This window comes from Erpetoichthys calabaricus, chromosome 1 (genome assembly GCF_900747795.2).
Source record: "Erpetoichthys calabaricus chromosome 1, fErpCal1.3, whole genome shotgun sequence".
Taxonomy (NCBI): Eukaryota; Metazoa; Chordata; class Cladistia; order Polypteriformes; family Polypteridae; genus Erpetoichthys; species Erpetoichthys calabaricus.
Genome location: NC_041394.2, coordinates 319,895,996 through 319,922,928, shown reverse-complemented (window position 1 = coordinate 319,922,928; position 26,933 = coordinate 319,895,996). Strand labels below are relative to the sequence as shown.

At 38.9% G+C, this 26,933-nt stretch overlaps 1 protein-coding gene across 1 annotated transcript in view; it reads left to right on the top strand.

Annotated features, from left to right (window-relative positions):
* zdhhc17 (zinc finger DHHC-type palmitoyltransferase 17) overlaps nt 1–26,933 on the top strand; it is a 114,419-nt gene that overhangs the window by 24,148 nt on the left and 63,338 nt on the right. The window lies entirely within an intron of this gene.

The following is a 26,933-nucleotide window of genomic DNA, read 5'->3' as shown; positions in this document are numbered from 1 at the left end:
CTTGGAGCTCTTCATGTCATTTTTAAGATGAAATGCAGTAAAGTATGTTTATTACATTATTCAGACAAATTTTAAACTTCATTTAAATGATGTATATTGTTAATAATTAAACATGTGAAGATATGGTGGACAGAAGGAGTGATGAGCTGGTGCCCTGTTCAGGGATTTTTCCTGCCTCACGCTGTATGCTTGCTGGGACTGGCGTGACCCTGTATGGATGGATGGAAAAATTAAACATGTACTACGAAGATATTTCAATATTCCATAAAAGTGCTTTAATTTTCATGCTGACCGAGATTTATGTAATGGAAGAACGTGGAAGTTGCCGTACATACAGATTTATGCATCTGGATTTTTTTGTGCGTACGCATATTTGCGCTTTTGTCCGTCTGCCATGTTTCAGTGTGAATTCTACTCACCGCTTTATGCATGAGGCCCCTGGTATTTACATTTTTTACCTTCATTTTTTTCTTACATTGTCATATCTGTCTTTACAACTGATCAGAACCCTTTGTAAATTCACTAATATTGTGCATACTAGTGCTGGGCGGTATACCGGTTTTTACCAAAAACCGTTTTTTATTTTTGTTACGATATGGATTTTTGTTATACCACAACACCGGTTTAAATTGCCTAAACGACGTTCAAAACGTGACACAGCTGGAAACTGTTCACGTGGGGACCTTTTTCACTGCTACACTGCTAATCACAGCGGTGTTGCACAGGAGCTCTTTTTCACTGCTACACCGCTAAATAGGTAGTGGTAGTGTAGGGATTGCACTCTGAAAATGGACAGAGAACATTCCGAAACTGAAACTGAAGCTGTAGCAGACGATAAAGTTGAACATGATGACACAGAATAACTTTTGCCGAAAAAAAGGAGTCTCGTCCGTTATCTGGAGATGCTTTGGTTTTAAAAGGTCAGATGTGGACCATTATTTTCAAATGTATAAATACTGCTTCTATACTACTGGATAATACTGCAAGCCAAGTTGTACTTGTTTTATTTGTTTTCAATACTGTGTAATGTACCTGGGTACTGTGTAATAGTGTGACGACATGTTGACTTTATTCTCGACATTTCTACTTTATTTTCGCCGTTTATGTCAAGATTAAAGTCGACATGTTGACTTTATTCTCGTAATTTGCCATTAAAGTAGAACATCGTAAAATTAATATTTAATTTACTAGATTTTCTCAAACCCTGTCATACGTTATATAGCACATTAAATGCTTTGTGTTAAGTGTTCTCCGAGCCATGTTAAATCGAGTACGTGCTTCTTAAACTGACTTCCTCTTGTACTGAGGAGGCACCCGCTGCGATCGCCGCACAGAATACATTCACTTCATGATATTTCTGCTCTCAGAACATTTAGAATGCTAAGATAAATACTTGATATCATTTTCATGATGAAATGCATTAAAGCATGTATTAATCATGGAGGTTACGCTGCTGCCTCGCAGCAAAGGGGTCCTGGGTGTTCCTTGCTTTGAATTTGCATTTGTTTCTGGTGGGTTTACTCGGCGTGCTTCAGTTTCCTTTCAAAGTCATGTAGGATGTGGGATTTTGTCATGCTATATTGACCCTGCTAGTGTATGTGTTGCTCGTATTCACCCTGCGATGTGCTGGCGACTCGTTCAGGATTTTCTCCTGCCTTGCACACAATGTTTGCTGGGATGGGCGCAACCCTGAATAGATGGCATAATTAAACATGTATAGCGAAGATATTTTTAAATTTCTGAACACCCCGTGGACTAAGTTTATAACTAGTTTCAATTTCACAAAAACATTTATCGTGTGGTGATTGGTTATGTGGAGAAAGTAAAAGGAAGGATAGGAACTGGGGGTTTTGGTACGTCAGGCAGACAGCACGCGTGCAATAAAGAAAGTCTGCTCAGAAGAACATGCATTGAATTCTGTGTTCGTGTCTCCGACCACCAGATCACAAACACAACATTTACACAATATTTAAGTTAAACCTGTGCGATACCCATTCATACATCCAGTTTTTTGGAGCCTCGTCACACACATGCCATAAAGGTCTCTACACTGAACGTACACCTGGGGACCCCTTACTGCCAGGGAGCAGCACTACCGCCTCACTACCGTGCTTGTTTAATACCTGCTTTAATGCATTTCATCATGAAAATGATATCAAGTATTTATCTTAGCATTCTAAATTTTTAGAGAGCAGGAATATCATGAAGTGAATGGATTCTGTGCGGTGATTGCTGCCTCCTCTTAGTGCGGAGGAAGTCAGTTTAAGAAGCGTAGTGATTAACAACTGGGTCGGGGAACACAACACAAAGCCTTTAATGTGCTGCATTAACTTATGACGGGATTTGAGAAAGTCGAGTAAATTAAACATTGATTTTAGGATGAAGTTTAGTTTATGACATTCTACTTTAATTATGAAGTAAACTATGAGAATAAAGTGGAAATGTTGACTTTAATCTTGACATAAGCATCAAAATTAAAGTGGAAATGTCGAGAATAAAGTCAGCATGTCGACTTTATTCTTGACATATACCGGTAGTTTGTTTTTTTTCTTCCCTCTGTCTGTATTTTTTTTTTCTTCGCCGTGGCCCTAATGCACTTCCGTAGGGCTATACCACAAATAGCATTATACAGTAAATAAAAAGTTGCAGTTTTATTATTTATGTATATAGCTTAGCTTGAAGCAAGGTCCATATTAATGCAGTTTGCCTAAATGATGGTACAGTTGGTAAGGATGTCATCACAAAGTTGCACTTGTTTTATTTTATTTTATTTTAATTTGGTGAATACTGTGTAATGCACCTGGGCTTGAAGTCTTGAAGTAATAGTGCAGCTATCAGTAATAATACTATTATTTATTATATTGTTATTATTTATTAGTTTAAATATTATGCCGTTTATTGATGGTAAAGTTGTTGAAAAAGTCACTTTAACATGTCAGTGGACAGAGATGGTTAACATTAACAAATTGTAGTTGGTTCACAAAAAATATTTACTATTTATTACGTTTCTAAGACATGTTCAGTGCAATACAACTTTTGACAAGCACCTCTGGATATTTTACTAAGTCTAAATGCCTCTTTGGATGGTTGAAAATATGTTGTCAAAATCATAGTTTAAGTTTTTGCAAAATTTGTTCAATAAAAAGGTTCTATATTTTGACTGCAACTGTCATGCAATGTGATTCCGTCTCTTCATTAGTGTCACCCCCTTGAAAACTATCACTTTATGGGGCCATGCAAACCTGTATTAATACGTGTGTGTGCACATTAAAATGTTTTTTTTGTACAATGTACAATTCTCATAACAGTGGAATAGGTTATTCTTAGCCAGTCTACTGCAGTAATTGCAGTGTGGTTAACATTCACTCATGCATGGGGAAAAAAATACCGTCTAATACCGTGAAACTGGCAGAATTTAGAAAATTGGTCATACCGCCCACCCCTAGTGCATACTATGTAGTTCAACAGCTTATACGTATGTGTGAGAACATATATATATGCCAAACTTTGTGCTCTTCTTTGCTATAAGCAGTAATGAACAGTTGTTTCGGTGGCATTTTTTTCTCCTTCTTGGGTCAGCCACTAGAGGTTACACTCTGTTTCCTTTAAAATCCTCAAGCAGATCAAATGCATTGCCTGCAGATAACCCTCCCCACCCCCACTTTCATTAAATCAGGTTCATCTCTGTTTATGCAAAATAAGTGAGGAGTCTTCTGAAACCCATAATTGATTTTGCTTTCCTAGCTCGAATATTCTCAAAGATTACTGTGTTATCTGTCTAATTACTAATTACCTCAATTCTGACAAGAGAAAGAAAAAAGCTATTTACTTTGACCTGGGAGGTCGCAGGGATGCTTTGTCTTAAAGATAGACGTTCAGGCTGACATGATGCAAACTACTACAGCTTCTGTACTATATAATTTAAACTTCTGAACCTTCTATTGTCTCATGTACATCTGGCACAGTGCTTCAGGAAGGCAGATTGCTGTATTGAGACCTTGCGGATTAGACGATTTTATGTTTAGATTGTAATATTTGGGATGTAATTTCTTAAAATTGTTTGTATGTTTACTCCCATGTATTTTGCTGCTATCACATATTCATAGTGACAAAGAACTTACAACTGTGTATGTTTAGTGTCATTGTCTTATTGCTATTGGTGATTGGAAGCTGCATTAGATAAATGTGTTTTCAAAATAAATGCAGTGTAGTTGAGTTGTAGAAAGGAAAGTTGTACAGATGGGCCTTGGGTTATTTTGGCAATCCACAGATATAAATGAGCACATAATCTAATAATTTTCCCTTTCAACTAAATTTCATTTTATTTTTAACTAGTGACCTCAATGTTTTAATTATGAAAGAAGCAAACTAGTAGTGTAGATAAACATATAGCAGCCTTCACTAATACTGAGGTACAGAACAGTACAATGCATATGTTTTGTAATTTTAAAATAGAATTGTTTCACTGCAGGTTCAGTGGCAGAAATAATGTAGCTGGGGTTGATAACCTGATTTTATTACAAGTACAAGCCACAGAATGTTTATTTCACACTAGATATGCCTGAGAGTGCATGTGGAACAGACTAGAGCAGATTGAAGTTAATTGTACACAACATAATGCTGCAGGTTAGAACTGTTGCGCAATGAGCAAAAACCAAGTGGCATCTGTAGCACTCAAACGTGTAAGATGGCACCTGTAAACAAAAGACCTTATGAGTACAGAAAACCCAAGATCATAAAAATAAAACCAAATTTAAATAGACATAAACATTTAGGAATCATTCTTCCGTAGCTTAGTCAGCTTAATATTTAGCTATTGGATTATTTCACCACAGATAAAGTAAATCTATGCCGAGGCTAATTTGTAATATTGATAGATGAAAACACAAATACACAAAGGCAGATGTTAAGCCGCTGACATCTCTCAGACCCCCTGTGTTGCTAGCTGTGTTTCACTGTTATTTTATAAATAAGTTTAAAATGTTATGCTGTAAAACATAATATTTCTTAGTATTTTTGTTGATTTTTTTTCCCCATTAATGGACATCTTTCAATGCAAGTTCCAACTTCTATACAAAATTGTGTTTAAACGTCTGTTTTAATTCCTTTCGTAGATTGTATGCCTTCACAGAAACTTCAGTGAAACTTGAGTCACAAATGTCCTTATCTAAAGTTTTGCTATAGGCAAATAACATTAATCATTTTTCATTACAGAGAGAAGAGTTGTAATTTTTTGTTCAAATTTGAACCCATTCTGCACTTAAGATCAGCTTTGTGGTGCCCAAATGTTTCATTTAAGGCCTGGATTTTCTTAGTGTGTTCTCCATTGACTTGAGTTAAAACTGTACTGTTATGTTATTCATGGTTTGAAATTACTATGTGAATGTACTATGTGCCAGCACCAGCTCCCACCCAACAAGCCCCCACCACTCAGGATCGGTCTACTGACATGATATTTTTTTATGTTTTCTCTGTAGTGAGTTAAAAGAAGTATTTTTGGAGAAATGCATGATTAATTTTATAGTAGCTCGTAGGGATGGGAATTGATAAGATTTTCACGATTCCGATTCCATTTTCGATTCTGTTTAACAATTCAATTCTTTATCGATTCTCCTATCGATTCTTATTTTTAAAAAAGGAGAACACACAGGTCGATTAGCTTAGAACTTTGTTTTATATCTTATCTTTGAACAAGATAGAAATTTAGGAGTAGCATGACCTTACAAACCCAACAGTGAGATCTTAAGAGATCCACAGCCTACGGCTCCTCGATGGGGTGCCACGGGGTTCCCAGAAAAAAATTTGTAAATGTAAAATAATAATAAAATAAATATTCTTCTGTAGCAATAACAAAGTATAACATAAATTATTCTGTGGCAATAACACAAGAATGTCCAGTAACATTTACACTCTCCTTTTTAAAAGTATATATGAGCTGAGCACTCAAAAATAAAACTACATCAGCCAGCAACAAATACAATCAACTCAAGTCCAATGGAACTGTGCACTGTGCAATTCTGCAACCATCAACTATTTTGACAGCTACATCCATGTTGGCCGCATTATCAACAGTGGCTGCCACAACCTTGTCTTTGATACCATACTCCTCCAAGATCTCATCAATCTCCTCTGCTACAGCTGTCCCTGTCTGTGCCTGGTACACTGGTTTGGTTTTGAGGACTTTTTCTTGAGCCTGGCCATTCCTGACATAATGCAGCGTTACTGTGAGGTAATGATCTTGACTAAAACTTGTCCATCCATCTGCAGCGACGGCTGCCTTCAACACATTTTTCAGCTCAGAAATCAGATTTGCCTTTTCAACTGCATACCAAACAGGGATCAAGTGGTTGGTTAAACTGTCTCTGTTTGGGGCTTTGTACTTAGGGTTCAGAGTCTTTGTCATTTCTCTAAAAGATATATAAATGGAAACGGATGAAACATCTGGTAAGAGGAGAACATGCAACTTTGACATTCCCTGACTTAGCCTAAAATTAAACACATTCACTTACCGAAAATTGGGGGCATCTACTGTGGCAAATGGGTGCAAGCCTTTTACCACAAACTTAGTCACTGCTCGGTGACATTCGTCTATCCTGGCCTGTGTCATTTTACTTTTCCCCGTCTCTGTGAAAGGAGAAGCTACCGGTAGACTGCAGCGAGAACTGCCAGCATCTGAGACAGCCAGACTCTGTTTGTCTCTCTCGTCATGGTCATCTAAATGCAATGCACAGTAATAGCAGGTTTTGCAATAAGGCAAATCACACTAACATAATATGCAATGTTAGTTGATTAGTTACCTGCCGTTTTAACGGGAGAGGACGTGCAAACGTTACCGCTGCTGCTGGGTTGAGATTCACTAGTCCGGAGCGGATCAGAAACACGACATTCATTTAAGGTTATCGCGTGTTTTGTGAGCAAACACTTTTGCATATTCGTAGTGTTTCCTCCCTTTGATGAAATATCTACTTTGCAAGTATTGCAAGTTGCCCTGTTGTCATCCTTTCTCGTAAAGTATAACCAAACTTTTGAGCGTTTGTGCCTCTTAGGCGCCATGTATCCTGCTGGGTAAATGACGCTACGCAATGTGGTGACGTCATTCGAGGCGACTGGAATTGATAGGGGAATCGTTTGCAAAAATGGCAAACAATTCCAAGGAATTGAAACAGTGGGAACCGGTTCTCAACAAGAAACGGTTTTCGATTCCCATCCCTAGTAGCTAGTTTGTACAATATCTTCTCAAATGCATTGGTTCTCAAAATCGATAGGCCACCACCACCTCGTTTTCATAAATGAATTTCTGGAAACCTCCTTCATAACCTAACAGAAGTATCATTGAGAGTGGTGAGTTGTATGACCACTGAGGAAGATAACACAATAAAATTCAAAGCAAAAATGTTTGCTTGTACGTTTATTCCAAATCTGATTTTTTTTTTTTTTTTAATTTTAATTCAACAATTTTAAAAAGCTTGATCCAGGGTTGATAAATTTTTAAACTCTGACAATCAATTAGGAAGAGTCTTATGACTACTTTTAGGAGCTGCTTCACTGTTCACTAAATTGTTAATGCAGTGACACCAGTTTTTTCACTTTCTGGTTTAAAGTCACTTAGTAGGAGTCTTAAGATGTGCTGATCGATTGGCCATCAGTCTAAATTGTCCAATTTCCACTATAAAAGACTCGATCAGTGATCCCTAAATTGGCTGACCTGATCAAAAAAAAATTTTTTTTTCAACATCTGATTTTCTAAGCTTTATGGTAATTTAGTTGTAGTGTTCCTTTACACAAGGTATAATGGTAGCTGAGTTTGTGGATGTCTTTTACCTCCTATAAACAAAGAAAAGTAAAGCAGACCACCAGAGAGAGAGAAGACTTGAATATTAGCCTTTACATTAAGGAAAGTGAAATAGTAAACTGAAAAAAAGTTATCTATACTAATAAAAGACAAAGCCCTCACTCACTGACTCACTCATCACTAATTCTCCAACTTCCCATGTTGGTAGAAGGCTGATATTTGGCAGGCTCATTCCTTACAGCTTACTTACAAAAGTTAAGCAGGTTTCATTTCGAAATTCTACGTGTAACGGTCATAACGGTCGACAACGTCCTCCATGTCAGACTTTCTTATTTATGGTCCAATCTTCACGAAATTTGGTAGGCGGCTTCCCTGCGCTAACCGAAACCGATGTACATACTTATTTCGGTGGTATGACACCATTGTCGGCCGCCATATTGAACATTCCAATGGTCTTTGTTACTTATGGGCCCATGTTCAAGAAATTTGGTATACCGGTTCCCAATGCTAACTGAATCCTACTTACGTACATATATACAGTCGTCCCTCGCCATATCGCGGTTCACCTATTGCGGCTTCACTGTATCGCAGGTTTTTTAAATACAAGTGATTGCCCGCCTATCGCGGAAGTTAGTTCTAGACCCATCCGGGATATAGAAAGACCATATAAATAAACATTTTTATAGTTTAAGCCTTAAAATACGTTTTAAACACATGTAAACTTATAAAACACACTTTGTTAACACATATGATATGTGGATGTCGGATTAAGGATATGAGCAACATCTCACTATTATAAAACATTTTAAGTTCATGCAAGACAAGGCAGTGAGACAGGAAAACAGCTGCTGTACAGGCTTTTAAATTATTGACACGCAGAGCGACTAGCAGCACAAAGCCAGCACAAAGTCCACTTCTCCTTAGCGTGCATTCAGCAACCCACCCCCCCTCTGTTCATAACCCGAAGTGGCAGGAGCGTACCGCGCCTCCGGGGAGGGGGGGTTTGAGCGAACGTGCATTCAGCCCTCACAAATTCCACACACTCCTCTTCCTCCTTCAGAACGCACAAAGCGACAAGCAGGCATTTTGGCAGAAGCAGCACAAACTCCACTTCTTCTTAATGTGCGTTCAGCTGAACCCCCCCCCTCGCTGCATGTAGTGTTGCTCTGTGGTGTTAAGAGTGTAGAAAGTGTTTAAGAGCATAGGAAGTGTTTATAAGAGTGTGGGAAAGGTTAATAAGAGAGTGAGAGAGGTTTATAAGAGTGTGGGAAGGGTTGATAAAGCCTTAAAATATATACAAATAATAAAATAAATATAGGTCGCTACTTCGCGGATTTTCACCTATCGCGGCTGTGGAACGTAACCCCCGCAATAGGTGAGGGATGACTGTACGTCCCTAGCCTGCAGCTCGATCGCCGTGTGAGGCGGCATTGGGTTCCCCATCCCCACACCTCCCACGTAGTTGGCTGCCTGCCTGTATCAAGCCGTCCGTTGCTCCGGTCTCTTCATTCCCTTCCTTGCTTCGCCACAGTATTCACATCTCTCTGCTGATAACTGCAGCCTTTTTATTTAATTCATGGCTTCTCCGCTGTTTTATTGCTCATTTATTACGACTATAGTTATTGTGTAGGTATTTTAGACTTAGTTTACATTGTTCAGGTACCCATTTCCTTTATCATTCCAACTGTACCCCCATTAACATGCCTATGGAGGTGATCACCATCGATCAAAAAACTGTCACTTACCGAGTGGTTTCCATGCCGGAGGTGGCGCCTGCCTTTTCCATTCTCTGTGTTACATATTGCACGGCCATATCATGTATTGAATGACTGGGATAGGTTCAAGGTGTGGACTGATGACGGTACAGGAGATAATTATACTACACAGGAGCACTATAAGAGTGAAATGCTTAAGCCCTTCACCTATGGTTTTGCATGTGAGTTGATGGCTGCCGCTGAATTGTTCGGTTGTCGCTTTCAAGTGTACCGAAATGGCCAAATATTTTACACCTCTGGACAACCGCCAATGCCTCTTAAACATCTTAGATTCACAGGTGACGATTTGAGTAGTGGACACTTTGATGTTTATGTGTGTTTAAACTCTCAAAAGCTGGATGCGAAGTTATCGATAAACCCCATTTCAATTCAAACGCCTCCAATTTCCAGTAAGGCTCTGCTTCGCAATGACAATAATTCTCGGGGACAGACCCTACAAAAGGTTGGCATTGATTTGAGGCAAGGTTGCTTTCACATGGCCAACTATACCTTGCATGCTTCAAGAGTAAGCTCAGCGCACAGCTTGGTCATATTACAACCGGAGGGCCAAACTGACAATGTGGTATACAAAGAGATCCTTAACAAATAATTATTGGTATATTTCCCCTCAGTTTAAAGAGGTTTACTTTTCTTCTTAATAAAAATTTTAAAGCAGTACTTCGCCGCTGCGAAATGGGTATTTTGCTAGTCAGAAATAAAGTTACTTTAATGAATTCAGGCCTTTTTAGTTTGTCCTTTGATTTATAACGAGCACTGCCTTCCCTGAGATTGGATTTTAAACGAGCTTGTGTTTTGTATAACAGCTTACATTTTCAATTACAAAAAAAAGCTAAAGAAGAGTTTGAAATTGCTGAATAGTATATGAGGGGCAGTCAAAAAGTTCCAGAAATTGTGATATAGCTGGGAGAGTGAGAGATCAGATTAGGCACACATTGTTTTGGAGGGGAGCGCAGCACGTCTGTAGACCAGTTACAACAGGTCTGGATTGGTTTTGTCATGTAGTATTGTTTTAACTAACCGACGCCCGCCGTACCATACGGCGGTGTAATAACAATCCCAAAAAGATGTTGTAGAATGTCTCTAAGTAATTCCGACAGCTTAATCCAAAAGACTCGTACTACAATATCAGGTCTGTGCTCCGGTCTTTGGGTATCCCACAGTGCATGTAGAATTTCCAGCCAAGCAGGATTACATGTGAAAGTGATAAATAAATCAGGCTTTCCGAATTTATGTACTATGGCCATGGCATCCTGATAGTTTCGTTGCATGTATCTTAGACTTCCTGGAAATGTGGACAGTAATATGATCATTTTGCCTACACGTACGTTGTTATTTTCAGCATTTGCTTGCAAGTGCGTCTGATAGTCCTTTGTATTGTTCTACGCGCAGATCTTGTTGATGTAATCTGTGATAGTTGAGACGCGGGCCCTCTTTTTTAACCTACGCATCTACGACGTACTGTTGGAATAGTTTGCTGCTGGAGTGCAAAATACTAAATGTATTCCTCATTACTAATCTGTATGCGTAAAATTGGCATTGAGTAAGCCATATTCACTTGGCGGTTCTTTTATCGGGAACATGTTGTAAATCTTTGTGCCAGGCAATGTCACCATAAGGGAATAAAAGTGGGTAAACCATAGGATCGCAATTCATATTGAGCTTGGAAATCTCTTTACAGGAGTTGCCTATGGGATAGATGCAAATGTCCCTTTCGGCAGGCAGTTCGCCATCTTTTCCGACAAAAATCGCTGCAACATCGGTGTGACATGTCGGGGCAATTCGTACAGATGCTGTTGGATTGGACTGAGCGATTTCATGCATGTGTTTGTATGATTTAGCGAAGGGCTTGATGGTTCTGAGCATGGAATCTAGATGGAGAAGTAAATTTTCGCTGCATGCAGAGTTTGCTTTATTTTGTAAGAGTAGTTCTGTAACTTGCGCTGTGTCAAAAACATACAACTGTCCATATCCTGGAGAGGTAGAAGTGTTAGCGTATAGTGGAGAGATTTGGTGATAAATTTGCCTGTGTATTTTAAAACAGTATGGTCCGTGGCCAGGAGGTTGAGTTATCTGTGCACCCATGGAAGCAAACGCTAGAGAAGAGTTGTATTCTCGAATGTGTTCACGATAGTTTTTAGCTTCTGATGTTTGCTGTGTAAGAAGCTGTTGTAAGGACACAGGTGGCTCCCGCAAAGGTGGTAAAGCTACCGTTGTGGCAGCACCTCGAGTACTTGTTGGATGTATTACGCTCAGCAGGCCAGTATAGTGCATGACAGTGTTTGCACTGCTGGTCTGGAGTCCCAGTGTAGCGTGGGGAAGGGTTTGGAAGAGGACGAGTAGGAATCGAGAAATGCAGTGTCAGCTGCATGTTGGCGGGACCGGTTTTGAAGTGGAAGCAGGACGAACCAGAAGAGAAATATATATAAGAGATTACTGTTTACGTTAGATGTGTGCGTAGTCATTCGGCACAGTGTCGCAGTTCCAACAACGTGCTAACAAAAACTTCATGTGCAAATTGGGGAAATCGGCTTCAGATACGCTAGCGGCACTTAGTACAAAGAACCTCGCTTGTATTGAGTGTTTCTGGTTTAGTAATCAATGGTGAAATTTTCTGTGATGCAGGCACACCGTCAGTGTTATTTATTTTAAATCCTTGCAAAGCATACATGTTGTTTGTCAGGAAATAATTTAGGGAAAAACAAAAACTTAAATTATTTGCACTCACAGGATGTACCCTTTTCAAATATTCATATCTTTCGTCTTTTTGTTTTTCTGCTTCCTCCATTTATTTTTTTTAAACCAAAAAATTTAGCAATTAAGATTTTAATAAAATACTTACAAAATAACTGCATATGTATAATTAGCATTTTCAAAATGTAAACAAATACCTATGATAACCATGTTTGAAATGTGTATAAATACGGTGCAAAGAAAAGTGAAATTTATAAGACAGTAACAGAAACAGCTCTTCTTTTAAAACAAATGAATAGTTTTCTGTATGATATCATTTACTAAATATTTGCATTGCCTACTCTATCCATAAAATAGCTGAAGATGCCAGCTGCATCATAGGCTTTTTTAAAAAGAAAAAAAGCTTTGCATTAAAAACCAGCCCCAAAAATGACTTTTATGGTTTGTTTGAATGCATGTTAATGTGTATAATGTGGAGAAAATTCATTTAAAAACAAAAAGTGAAATTCGCATTTTTTTAACTTTTAAGTTCTAAGGAAAACTAACTTACAGACACAAATGTGTCACATTGATCTACACAAAAATAAATGTACACTAGTAGAAAGTGAAAAAAGCATATCCTGTAGGCATCACTTCATGGATATATAATTCATGTAATTGAATCATCTTAAGTGTGTCAAACACGCACACACAGTGATACAACACAGTTTACGTGGCACAGAGTGTCACATATTACAGCATATTCACAGTAGTGTTATGGGTAACCTCCCTGTGGTTCAATGCAAGAAAATAATCCTACAGATAATGAATGTCGTCCTGTGGAATGTTAGTCTACGCCCTTTTGATCTGTGGTGACAACTGGTGGAGGTTCAATGCTGGTGGCTGGGATAGGTCTGGTGATCTTGGTAAAGCCTGCTGAGTGTAGTCAGTGGAGTTGACAAACCACCTCTAGAGCAAGTTGAGGTGTATGGGTAAATGTGTTGTGGGGTGTAAGGGCAAAGTGTTGTTCCAGTAAGACATTTTGCATTTCACGCAGGAACAGGGATTGGGTTTATGGATTTATTTTGTGAAGTATTGTTGTGATAGATTTTTTTCCACACTCATTTAAGCCAGTATTTGCAATTAGTTTTTATGTAATAACAATGTTACTTTATTTTTTTTTGTATTTATATGAACAAAGGGCAGATTGCTTCACTACCAATTTTAGGCTATGCAATATGTAGGACTTCAAGGTATTTGTTTCCATTTTAATCAAATGGTTCAATATTAAAACAAGAACAAAGTATCCTGTGACTAACTGATATCAAATGAATAAAAGGTTGCAAGTTAAATATGCTTACAAAAACGAATCATAACAAAAACCTAAATACTTTTTAAAACAGTCTAAGGCAAGAGATGGATGTCCCATGCCAGGAAGAACATTTTAACTTTTAATTGCGTATCTCTCTGGAGGGGCAGTGTTTCTGGTAGTACTGAAAATATGCTTAGAGGGATTGCTGGTTGCACAGGTTTCTTTTTTTATTGTATGTCTGTCTATTTTTGACAGCTCAAGAAGTTTGTTTGTTTTTCTGCCCAAATAAGGGCATCCTTTGCTGTATCCAGTACCACCTCTTGTGCATATTTCACAAATGGCATTGCAGCAGAAGTCTGTAGGTATTCTTCTTTTTAGAAGCAGATTGAGAGATATCTTTTTGGGAGGAGTGTGAGTTGTCAAACCAGATGTGGCTATTGTACCTTTGTTATCTTGTTTCGTTCTAAATACTATCTCTTCAATGTTATTCCATTTTATTATTCTTGCCTAAAATTAGCAACAGAACGGTATTTATTTTTTAATAACCATTTTTGAGGTACTCATGTTCAATTGCTATACTAAAGTTTCTGATGAGCCTTATTAAAGGGGACTTTAGCCACCTGGCTGTTAACCAAGCTCTGAGAACTATAAGCAGGATAGATTTAACCTACTTGGTTGACCATATTGGTTAAACCAAGGTGATTGTGGGTGTTTGGGGATTAGGGATCTTGGAGCTAATGAGTTACACATATAGTGTTTTATTTTAACACCAAAAATAAGAAAAGATTTTTGACAAAATACTACGAATGTCACAAAATAATACAATGGTACTTACAAGTACAGGCAGTGTAAATGCCAACATTGTGTAGACATGCTATGTAGCTGATTTGTTAAAACTATAAAAGTAATGCTAGAGGAAAATTAAATCATTATAATCTGCAAATAGTGGGGTCATGGTATTGTTTTTAGTGTCATGTAAAAACTGAGCATATACATATTAACTATAAGTGTAATGGCTGACTGAGCTATTTTCCCTTACCTTCAGTTCAGTTCTAGATAAGCTAAGTGATTCTTTCTTTCCCTTGTTTTCGTTTTTTTACCTCCATTGCTATGCTGAACATTTAACTTGGCTGACAGGAATTTGGGTACCAGGAGAAGTGAGTTAGTGTGTCAGAGGTTTGTGCAAGCAGCTGATTGCACGTCTCTGCTCGTATTTCAGCAACTTGGATTGAGTAATGGAGATGGGAATTTGTCAGTCACTCCTGATGGCAAATGACAATCAAATGAGTAGAAAAAGAAGGTATACTATATTTTCAAGTTTAAGTAATCTGTGATTCATCAGCAATTGATAATGTTTCTGTTTTAAAATGGGTGATTTCATAAATTCACCAATGCTTTTAAAGGAGAGTTTTTTTCAGATATCAAAAGTGAATGAACTGTATTTGAGATATCTCAATGAAAATTAAACTTTCCTGACAAATTTCCTCAAAGAATATGTATATCAAAATTCAATTAAATCAGTCCACTGGGAACCCAGATGTTTCATGCAGACATCAAATATAGCAAGGAAAGTCTGTTTTTTCACTTTATGTGAATGTAACTGAAAAAAAAGTTGGTTTATTGTTTTTTCACAATCATATGAGCACATCACCATCATTATTTGGCTAATCGACAGCTGGTACAGACATGTTTTGTTAGTATAAATTTCTCTGCTTGAAAAAGCTGCATTTCAAACCACAACAAAGAGACACTATATTTTTTTTTACATAAATAAAGTTTCACATAGGAATATAATTCCCCATGATAGATTAAACTTGAAAAATACAGAACTTCATCCTTTACTTGCCCCACTATACTATATCTGTCTGTCTGTCTACATTTAACAGAAAGCTCAGATAGCTGAGCTTTTAATCTACCAAATTTATTTACAAATAAAATGTATCTTTTATCTATGGTGACGATCTATTCCTGTTTCATTTAGGCTACAAATTCCAGGATTAGTTTAAAGTTCGAGATTCTGCATCGTTTTAGCAAATGGCAAAGGGGAGTGCAGTACCTCTCTGCTCTGTAGGGTCTGTTAGAAGTAATGTATATCTTCCACCATAGGCTAGAACTTGTTGTTGTGTTTTCAGAGACAAGGTAGGAAGTTGATACAATACAAAAAGAAATAAATTGTTCTGTTTATTTTTGTGAGGAACCAACCTGCATTTAATAAGTTTGGGCACACAATCTTGCAGAAAATAAGTCCTAAAATTAATGTATTAGCGAACTTTTGTGCTGCTTACAGTAGTGTCGCCTGATGCAGGACTCTAAAATATAAGCTCCATGAGAGAGAAACTGCTGTGGTATTTGAATAAGGACTATATTCAATATGAGATTCACGTCGTTGAGTAAAAATATGGACCTCATTCTGCTCATAGAACTGTAGACCAACTTTTCAGTCTTGCAGAGATATTTGAAGGGTCATGGAAGTCTGCTGGTCCAATGTACGTGTATTTGGAAAAATCTTGTTTGTTCTTTGTGGAACCTTGTGGAAACTTAATATAGGAATATGAAGTTTTGGTACTGCTGTGTGCCATTTAGCTCTGAAGACCTGGGTTGAGATGACTGTGTTAATTGTGTGAGTTCGACTCTATCAAAGATTTTTCTTGCTTCCTCCTCTCCTGTTCATGATTTTCATGTACCTATCATCAAGGTGCATCCGAGATTTGGAAGGTATCCATTGCGAGGACCTAAGTGTTGCATTTTTTCTTTAGACGTCCTTTTGTCGTTATAAGACATAGATCTCAGGTGCTTACTGAAATGATTTACAGCTGTTTGTGATGCTTTTGAGATGAGAATTTTAACTTCCACAACTGTGGTCATTATCTTTTTTCCCATTTGGGAGGGAATTAATTGCTCCATGAAGAACTGTAAGGAATAGCTGCCCAAACTTGTATCCAAAGTACCTCGGGATATTGTTAAAAGTGTCTTAGAAGGTAGCAACAGCTGCCTTTTGATAAATATTAGTGTGAGGAGATTCAATGTCAAACGTGACCAGAATACAATTAGGGTTTAAATGAGTATTATTTAACTTGGACATTAGATGTGTAGAATCGTTTATGTATGATTTTGCTAGACACACCATATGCTTAATATTGAAATCAATAAACTGGGTAATTGGTCGTAAAAGGGAACCATTTGCAAATACTAAAGGGCATCATGGACAATTAATTTGTTTTTTTATATATTTTGGACAGTAAATAAAGAACCAGTATATGTGGGTGTTGGGTTCATCGATCAGGTCAATAGATACAGCTGTCTTGACCAAATCTTTTATGTTATCTGCTTACTGATTTAACCATTTATAAATGTAACCAGAAGTAGTCCCTTTCATTCCAGAAGATCTTTATTTGTTTTAAATCATTAAGATCTTACATAAAAGTTGGAATCCTTAACTTGTGTTACGTTAGGATTTTATGAAAATGTATTCATTCATAAGCATTATGATCCTCTGACCCTACATTGTTAATTTGGCTGAGTTAGGTCAGTACTTTTCGCTATTACAGGTTTCAATGATAAGTCACATTAGATTAAGTGAGCACATCATTTAGAAGTAAAATCTGTCTGATTTTTAGAAAGGGTAGGAGATTTCTCTATATGAAGGCTTCTTCTCTGTTTTTCACAGTAATCCTTTATTGCTTTACTGTGTTCTTCTGAATAACTAATAGTATCTGTCCATCCCAAAGCCATTAATAAGAAACAATTAACACCTGAATTAATAATAGCATACAACTGTCAATAATGAATTCACTGAACGGCTAAGTATCGATTAATTGAAATAAATTGGTTTATACATATAAACAACTATTAAACAAATGAGCAGACCCTAATATACAGTACTGTGCAAAAGTTTTAGGCAGGTGTGAAAAAATGCTGTAAACAAAGAATGCTTTCAGAAATATAATGATTGTTTATTGTTATCAATTTACAAAATGCAAAGTGAGCGAACAAAAGAAAAATCTAAATCAAATCAATATTTGGTGTTACTACCTTTTGCCTTCAAACCAGCATCAATTCATAGGTACACTTGCACAAAGTCAGGGATTTTGTAGGATTATAGTCAGGTGTATGATCAACCAGTTATACCAAACAGGTGCTAATGATCATCAATGTCACACGTAGGTTGAAACACAGTCATTAACTGAAACAGAAACAGCTGTGTAGGAGGCTTAAAACTGGGTGAGGAACAGCCAAACTCTGCTACCAAGGTGAGGTTGTGGAAGACAGTTTCATGTCATGGCAAGATTGAGCACAGCAACAAGACACAAGGTAGTTATACTGCATCAGCAAGGTCTCTCCCAGACAAAGATTTCAAAGCAGACTGGGGTTTCAAGATGTGCTGTTCAATCTCTTTTGAAGAAGCCCAAAGAAACGGGCAGCGTTGAGGATCGTAGGCGCAGTGGTCGGCCAAGGAAACTTAGTGCAGCAGATGAAAGACACATCAAGCTTATTACCCTTTGAAATCGGAAGATGTCCAGCAGTGCCATCAGCTCAGAACTGGCAGAAACCAGTGGGACCCAGGTACACCCATCGACTGTCCAGAGAAGTCTGGCCAGAAGTGGTCTTCATGGAAGAGTTGCAGCCAAAAAGCCATACCTCCAACGTGGAAACAAGGCCAAGTGACTCAAGTATGCACGAAAACATAGGAACTGGGGTGCAGAAAAATGGCAGCAGGTGCTCTGGACTGATGAGTTAAAATTTGAAATATTTGGCTGTAGCAGAAGGCAGTTTGTTCGTCAAAGAGCTGGACAGCGGTACAATAATGAGTGTCTGCAGGCAACAGTGAAGCATGGTGGAGGTTCCTTGAACGTTTTGGGGCTGCATTTCTGCAAATGGAGTTGGAGATTTGGTCAGGATTAATGGTGTTCTTAATGCTGAGAAATACAGGCAGATACTTATCCATCATGTAATACCATCAGGGAGGCATATGATTGGCCCCAAATTTATTCTGCAGCAGGACAACGACCCCAAACATACAGCCAAAGTCAGTAAGAACTATCTTTAGTGTAAAGAAGAACAAGAAGTCTTGTAAGTGATGGTATGGCCCCCACAGAGCCCTGATCTCAACATCATCGAGTGTGTCTGGGATTACATGAAGAGACAGAAGGATGTGAGGAAGCTTACATCCACAGAAGATGTGTGGTTAGTTCTCCAAGATGTTTGGAACAACCTACCAGCCGAGTTCCTTCAAAAACTGTGTGCAAGTGTGCCTAGAAGAATTGATGCTGTTTTGAAGGCAAAGGGTGGTCACACCGAATATTGATTTGATTTAGATTTATTTTGTTCATTCACTGCATTTTGTTGATTGATGAAAATAAATGATTAACACTTCCATTTTTGAAAGCATTCTTTGTTTACAGCATTTTTTCACACCTGCCTAAAACTTTTGCACAGTACTATATATATATATATATATATATATATGTACACACACACACAGCGGGGCAAAAAAGTATTTAGTCAGCCACCAATTGTGCAAGTTCTCCCACTTAAAAAGATGAGAGAGGCCTGTAATTTTCATCATAGGTATACCTCAACTATGAGAGACAAAATGAGAAAAAAAATCCAGAAAATCACATTGCAAATAAATTCTTCAAAAATTAGACAAATGATGGTGGAAAAAAAGTATTTGGTCAATAACAAAAGTTCATCTCAATACTTTGTTATATACCCTTTGTTGGCAATGACAGAGGTCAAACGTTTTCTGTAAGTCTTCACAAGGTTTTCACACACTATTGCTGGTATTTTGGCCCATTCCTCCATGCAGATCTCCTCTAGAGCAGTGATGTTTTGGGGCTGTCGCTGGGCAACACGGACTTTCAACTCCCTCCAAAGATTTTCTATGGGGTTGAGGTCTGGAGACTGGCTAGGCCACTCCAGGACCTTGAAATGCTTCTTACGAAGCCACTCCTTCGTTACCCAGGCGGTGTGTTTGGGATCATTGTCATTCTGAAAGACCCAGCCACGTTTCATCTTCAATGCCCTTGCTGATGGAAGGAGGTTTTCACTCAAAATCTGACGATACATGGCCCCATTCATTCTTTCCTTTACACGGATCGGTCGTCCTTGTCCCTTTGCAGAAAAACAGCCCCAAAGCATGATGTTTCCACCCCCCATGCTTTACAGTAGGTATGGTGTTCTTTGGATGCAACTCAGCATTCTTTCTCCTCCAAACACGACGAGTAGAGTTTTTTTCATCTGACCATATGACATTCTCCCAATCCTCTTCTGGTTCATCGAAATGCTCTCATATACTGGCTTAAGCAGGGGGACACGTCTGGCACTACGTGATTTGAGTCCTTGGCGGCGTAGTGTGTTATTGATGGTAGCCTTTGTTACTTTGGTCCCAGCTCTCTGCAGGCCATTCACTAGGTACCCCCGTGTGGTTCTGGGATTTTTGCTCACCGTTCTTGTGATCATTTTGACCCCACGGGGTGAGATCTTGCATGGAGCCTCAGATCGAGGGAGATTATCAGTGGTCTTGTATGTCTTCCATTTTCTAATAATTGTTCCCACAGTTGATTTCTGCATACCAAGCTGCTTACCTATTGCAGATTCAGTCTTCCCAGCCTGGTGCAGGTCTACAATTTTGTTTCTGGTGTCCTTTGACAGCTCTTTGGTCTTCGCCATAGTGGAGTTTGGAGTGTGACTGTTTGAGGTTGTGGACAGGTGTCTTTTATATTGATAACGAGTTCAAATAGGTGCCATTAATACAGGTAACGAGTGGAGGACAGAGGAGCCTCTTACAGAAGAAGTTACAGGTCTGTGAGAGCCAGAAATCTTGCTTGTTTGTAGGTGACCAAATACTTATTTTCCACCATAATTTGAAAATAAATTCTTTAAAAATCAGACAATGTGATTTTCTAGATTTTTTTTTTCTCATTTTGTCTCTTATAGTTGAGGTATACCTATGATGAAAATTACAGGCCTCTCTCATCTTTTTAAGTGGGAGAACTTGCACAATTGGTGGCTGACTAAATACTTTTTTGCCCCACTGTATATACATATTAATCACAAACAAATCATAGTGTTTGAGGTACAATGCAGTAAGGATCAAAGCAATGACCCAGGTCCATATCAGCAGCCCCAAAGGATTAGCTAATACACTGTTGTAGAGTCAAAATTTGTTACAGAGGACTGTGACACTGCAATCCACATGGAAGCCTCACTGGCGCGTTTTGGACAATGTAGGTCTTTGTTCAAGGCTGTGAATGACTTTGTAATCCTGTTGGAGATACACCTGTATGTAATTGCCATAAATCTGCTAAACTACTACCATTTTTGTAAAGAATTACATTATTATATATTGGAGTGATGAAAGTATTACTCACATTAATCTTGGAACACAATAGTAACATACTGTACATACTCACTCTGAAAAGCACCCTGTGTCTTGGCAGTTAAATGCAAAAATGCACATAGAAGCACAACTGCAGTAGTCCATTGAGATTGCTAAACCACACCCCAGAGGCAGTAATTACAACAGTTTCTATTAAGGAAAGAGGCATACTGGATTTTTAAATTGAGAACAGCTATCGCAGGTGGGCTCAGTGAACTGTTTGAATTGAGTTGTTACTTCTGAACAGAAGAACTGCTAAGACTTAGTTCTTGTGTGATTTTTCCATTACTTCTTACCTTTTGTTATTACGTTACTTTTACACTGCAACATGTTAGTCGACCAGGGGGTTGTGGTCAGAACACTATGCTACACCAACATTTGATCAATTAGGGGGTTAGATGGTGTATGCTGGTAACAGTCCACTAAAAAGTACAGCAGTGTCTGCCTCCTGTATGTACTAATTGTGAGGGACTCCTTTGCTGAGCTGAATAAGTGTTTAAAAGTACCAAGGCACACTGTTGATCCTGGCTTTTATTGTACCTAGGACATGAAGTAAGCTGGTATGCTGTACCAGCCATTCACTCTTTCTGGTTTGCAAATTGGAGCCAGCAGGAGCCCAGTATATGTACTGTAAATAAGCACTATAAACAATCCACGGGTTGGAACCCCACCTTTCAGTTTGCTTAAATATTTTATACTGCAGTATGAGGAGTAAGAAGAAGCCGACAGAATAAAAAACACAACATTTATCCAATGGGGCAACTTGCTAAGTATGTCTACTTCAAGCTTCACAAAACTTCCGTCTTTCCCCTTAGCTTCTGGTAGCAGCCTTAATTTGCGTAAAGCCGCAGCCACACTTCTCTGCTCGATTCCTTTGCTGCTCTAAGCAAAAAATAGGATGCAGTCCCTAAGAACAGCCCACTCATAAAGCACTATTATTGATAAATATGGGTGAATTAAAAACATGTTTTAGCTAATTTTTTTTTCTGTAACATCACCAAATTTGAATTTCTATCGTGGGGGTTTTACTCCCAACTATTGATATATCAAAATATTCTTTCTTAACAGATACCTACTGTTCTAGATGTGCCATCCTGCCGAATTTCAGCTTTTTAACTAAGTGGGCAATAGTGTTTTTTTTGATGAATATGTTTGTCAGTCGGTCAACTTTGCATTTCGTATGTATGTTATGGTATACACTATTGGTCAAAAGTTTTAGAACAGCTCAATTTTTGTTTAAATTTAATCTTTTGAAATGTATTGAATGACCTTAAATGGCAAAAAGGTAAGCAGTAAACTGCTAGAGGTTTGAATTTAAAATTTAGGTTAACAAAAATTGAAGAAAAAAAAAGAAATTTTAGAATGTTACAAATGGGCCTTTTTCAAGAAATAGCTAATAGGTTACAAGCTACAGATGCTCTGCAGTAATTAAAGATGTTACTGTGCTGCTCACTACCTTTCCCATGCAACAGCTTGTAAGAGCTTCACATCTGTTATTGCACCTTTCATCCATTGGTAATGCATCCATTGCTTACAGAACTCCTCGGTTCAAACCCCTAGGTTGTTATTTATGAGTTGGTGGTTCTCTGCGCTCGGTACTCTCTGCTCTTGTTGTTCATTTGAAAGTGCTTTGTGGCATTCAATGCTATAAGGGAATTTGCTAGCGTGTCAGTCATGTGGGAGTGATTCATGGCACTTGATGCTTCACACCAGGATGTCAATGGATCAAAATGGACAACCATCATGAGAGCCAGTATGCATCCAAGAGTACTGGTAGTCAACAGTCATCAACAGCACTTTCTTACCATTGTGCTTTTCATTTTCATTAACACTAGAATTACCAAAGCCTACGAAAAAACTCGTAAATCCATCCCACCTTAAATCCCTTCGCATCTCTTCATCAGTGTCTTTTGTCGTGTAAATGTGCCGATCAAGACAAGCAGCAAGCAGCCTACTATTCCATCCCCCCACAGCTGCAGAACGTGCACAAAGTTCTCCCTGTTCATGCCTTAATTATCTGGGAGTGAAGTGCTGGAGTTTTAGAGTGGAAATAATAGATTAAGTGAAACACCTGCATTTCATGTGTGTTCTGTTTCTACAATGATCCGTGTAAACACATTGTTAAAACATAAACGTTTTTCATATTTTAGTAATAAATGACAAAATGTAGACATAAACTACATAATGTGTCAGCGGTAAGAATTGCTGACTTGTAGGCAAGAGTCCCCCAGTTCGATCCTGACTGCCACCTGTATTTACTGTTTTCAGTAGTGAGCTGCTCTTATTGTTAACATTATATAGTAAACACATACATTTGGTTTGCGTCTGTAGCAGCCGGCGTACATTTATAGTACTTGTAAAAGTTAGCTTTTTTTTTTTTCTTCACTTTTATTCACTCAGTCACGATCATGATACTTACTACGGTCCCCCACCCCACCCCACGGATCTGATGCTGTTAGGTTTTATCCATATTACTAAACGAGAATGGTAAACCGGATATGGACGCAGGGACCTGCCCGTGGACGCAAAAGACATAGTGCGCAAGTGCCACACAAAGCGCCCCCCCCCCCCCCCAGAGTGAAACAGGAGAGACTACGCACGTGCGCAGGCGCCACACAAAGCCCCCCCCCCCACACCAGATCAAAACGGGAGAGACTACGAACCGTCAGAGTAGGAAACAAAGTAAAACGTCATAAAGAGGTTAAAGAACAGGGACAAACACATGGAGAGCAGGTTACAGAACAAAGCCCCCCTCCCCAGAGTAAAACGAGAGAGACTATGAACCGTCTGACATACTGCAAGCAGGATAAAGTGAGGTCAGAAATAAAACACAGAGTAGGAAACAAAGTAAAACGTCATAAAGAGGTTAAAGAACAGGGACAAACACATGGAGAGCAGGTTACAGAACAAAGCCCCCCTCCCCAGAGTAAAACGAGAGAGACTATGAACCGTCTGACATACCGCAAGCAGGATAAAGTGAGGTCAGAAATAAAACACAGAGTAGGAAACAAAGTAACACTTTATAAAGTGATTAAAGAACGGGGACGAACACATGGAGACCGGGTTACAGATGATGAAAACTGGAATGCAACAGCTTCAAAAAAATCTAGGCACGAAACACATGCACACCGAGATACAGAAATATAAAGGCAGAAACAACGACAGTTAAACGTCCACACCACACAGCGGAGGCGGACCCGGAAGGTGCAGGCGCCTACATCGTGCGTCGGAAGGCGCGGTAAAGTACAAAAGGCAAAGGCGCCTACACAGCATGGTAAAAACCGACATAATACGGAAGGCGCAGGCGTTGCCGCCATCTTGTGAGTGGCACTAATGCGTGGTGAAGGCGCAGGAGGAGACATAGTAAAACAAGAGGAGTCAACGCCCCGCCCCAGAGTGAAATGGGACACACTACGGAGTCCACAAAGGTTCATATATCAAACCCGAGATGGTACGGACACGTGTCTGAAACCGCGGAAGCAAAACTATCTCGGCTCCAATTAAACGAGATACGAAGTGAAACGGGAAACACTACAGAGTCCGCAGTGCTCCACAATGCACCGCATAATAGTTCGGAAAGAGCTTCGCAGTAACAGTGGGGAGACCCAGACCCATTAAACATACGTCATCCTCACACGTCCAAACTATACAGCATAGGTGAATCACATTACAGTGATGCATTATTAACAGTACGATAAACATCATAGTATCGCAAACAAATGAAAATTATTACTCGAAAAAGGGAAAGTATATTCACCACGGACCAGGTGTCATTGAAACAAAAGCAGAATAAAGCGAGATCAGAAATGAAAGACAGAGTAGAAAGCAAAGTAAAACGTCATAAACAGGTTAAATGAGGAGGCCAAACACATGGACAGCAGGTTACAGATAATGAAGACCGGAATTCAAAAGCTTCAAAAACAAAAGCGCGACTGACTGAGATACAAACTGAAACAGGAAACACTACGGGGTCCCCAGTAGTCCACAGTGCACCGCGTAATAGTACGGACGGAGCTTCGTGTTAACAGTGGGGGGGCCCCAGAGTGACACGGGCGAACGCTCCGTATTAAACGTGTGTCATCCTCACACGTGGCTGCCCAGCGGGCATGGGTTCAAAATGCCGGGGGTAGGCGAACGAAGCGAGCAGGGGGCGCAGCCCCCTTGTTTGAAACTGAGAATAACTGTAGATGTGAGTGGTGTTTTGAGACGATGGGACTGGACATTCTCTGATCTGGATGGATTAAAGCTGACACACAAATGCGGGTGAATTTTCCACCTTGCAGAGGAACTTCATCGTCGCTTTTTACAAGAAAAGGCGATGAATAAAGCAAAGAAGATGCAACATCGACAAGCTTCTGTTCCAAGACTGCTGCTTCCCCAGCTCCTTCAGTGTAATAGTAACACAGCACAGAGAGAAGTGTGTACATTGCAACAGGTGCATATGTCGTAAATATAGAAAGGACTGTCCTTGGGTGTGTGTGAACTGTTAACATTTGAATCTGATGATTGCATATAGCGCGGAACTAACCTCTCTGTACTATTCTTTTCTCTGCATGTCCTGGAGAACAAAAGAAACCGCACCGTTCACCAAAATGTAGAGGCTGCATGGGCAAGATCGAAAAAAAAAAAAAAAAATGTGGTCACTGATTACAAGCACAAGAAGGCATTTGAATGAATATGAATAATGTTTCGTCCGTGCCGCAATGTTTTCCGAAATGTACTATACAGGTCATAAAATTAATAATTCTAAATATCATATATACCTATGTATTTGTTTTTTGTCAGTGCAACTTTTACATCATGGACCATAAGGTGCAACTAATTCAGCATGAGCAGGAACACTCAATAAAGCTGAATAAAAAAAAAAAATAAAGTGAGGAGTGAGATACGAAGAATACAGATTCACCAGCATTTGTGCATGAGCTTTTATCCCTCCAGATCAGAGAATGCCCAGTTCCATTGTCGCAAAACACCACTCACATCTACAGTTATTCCCAGTTTCAGATAAAAAGTAACCATGTCAGATCTGGGGCAGGGGGTTGTTGTATCGTGATCATGACTGAGAGAATAAAAGTGAAAAAAAAAAAACAAAAAAAAAAAAACGCTAACTTTTACAAGTCCTATAAATTTACACCGGCTGTTACAGACACAAATCAAATGTATGTTTTTATTGTATAATATTAACAATAAGAGCAGCTCACTACTCAAAACGGTAAATATGTGGGGGAGATGGTTACGAACTCACGACCTCAGGTTTATAAGTTGGCAGTTTTAACCGCTGCACCTTGGAAGCTGTCGTATTGTACTTGCACCTTTTGTGAAAGTGTTTATTTGATAATTGGCCATCAGCCTTCGCACATTATACAGTTCATTTCTACATTTTGTCATTTATTACTAAAACGTGAAAAATGTTTCTGTTTTAACGATGTGTTTATATAGATTGTTATAAACACAAAACACACATCAAATTATTTCCCCTTACAATTCTGGGTAGCTCACTCCCAGATAATCAATCAAGGCAGGAACTGGGAGAACTTCTTACCCGTTCTGAGGTGGTGGGGGGATGGTATATCAGGCTGCTTGCTGCTTGGGCTTATCGACACATTTAGAAGACAAAAGAGGCTGATGGAGAGGTGCGATGGGATTTAAGGTGGGCCGGATTTACGAGTTTTTTCTTTGGCTCTGGTTTTTCTAGTGTTAAGTGTCACTGGACTTTCTTTTTCCGTTCCAAAACATAATCACGTCTGTTTTTCCTGTCCAGGACACCACCCCATCTTCAGTTGTCCATCTACCCTTTTAGTTAGTGGTGGTATTTTTGTGGCTGTTTATGTCCTTAATTTGCATGAAGCATGTTCTCAATGTAGCAAATAGCATATAAGTTTCAATATATTTCGACAAGTAAAAAATTTGTACACTTGTGTTCTTTTCTCGAGGACCACCAAGTTCCAATAAAATCTGTCAAGACATTTTAGAGATTTTCGGGTTTTGCTTTTTGTATTGGGG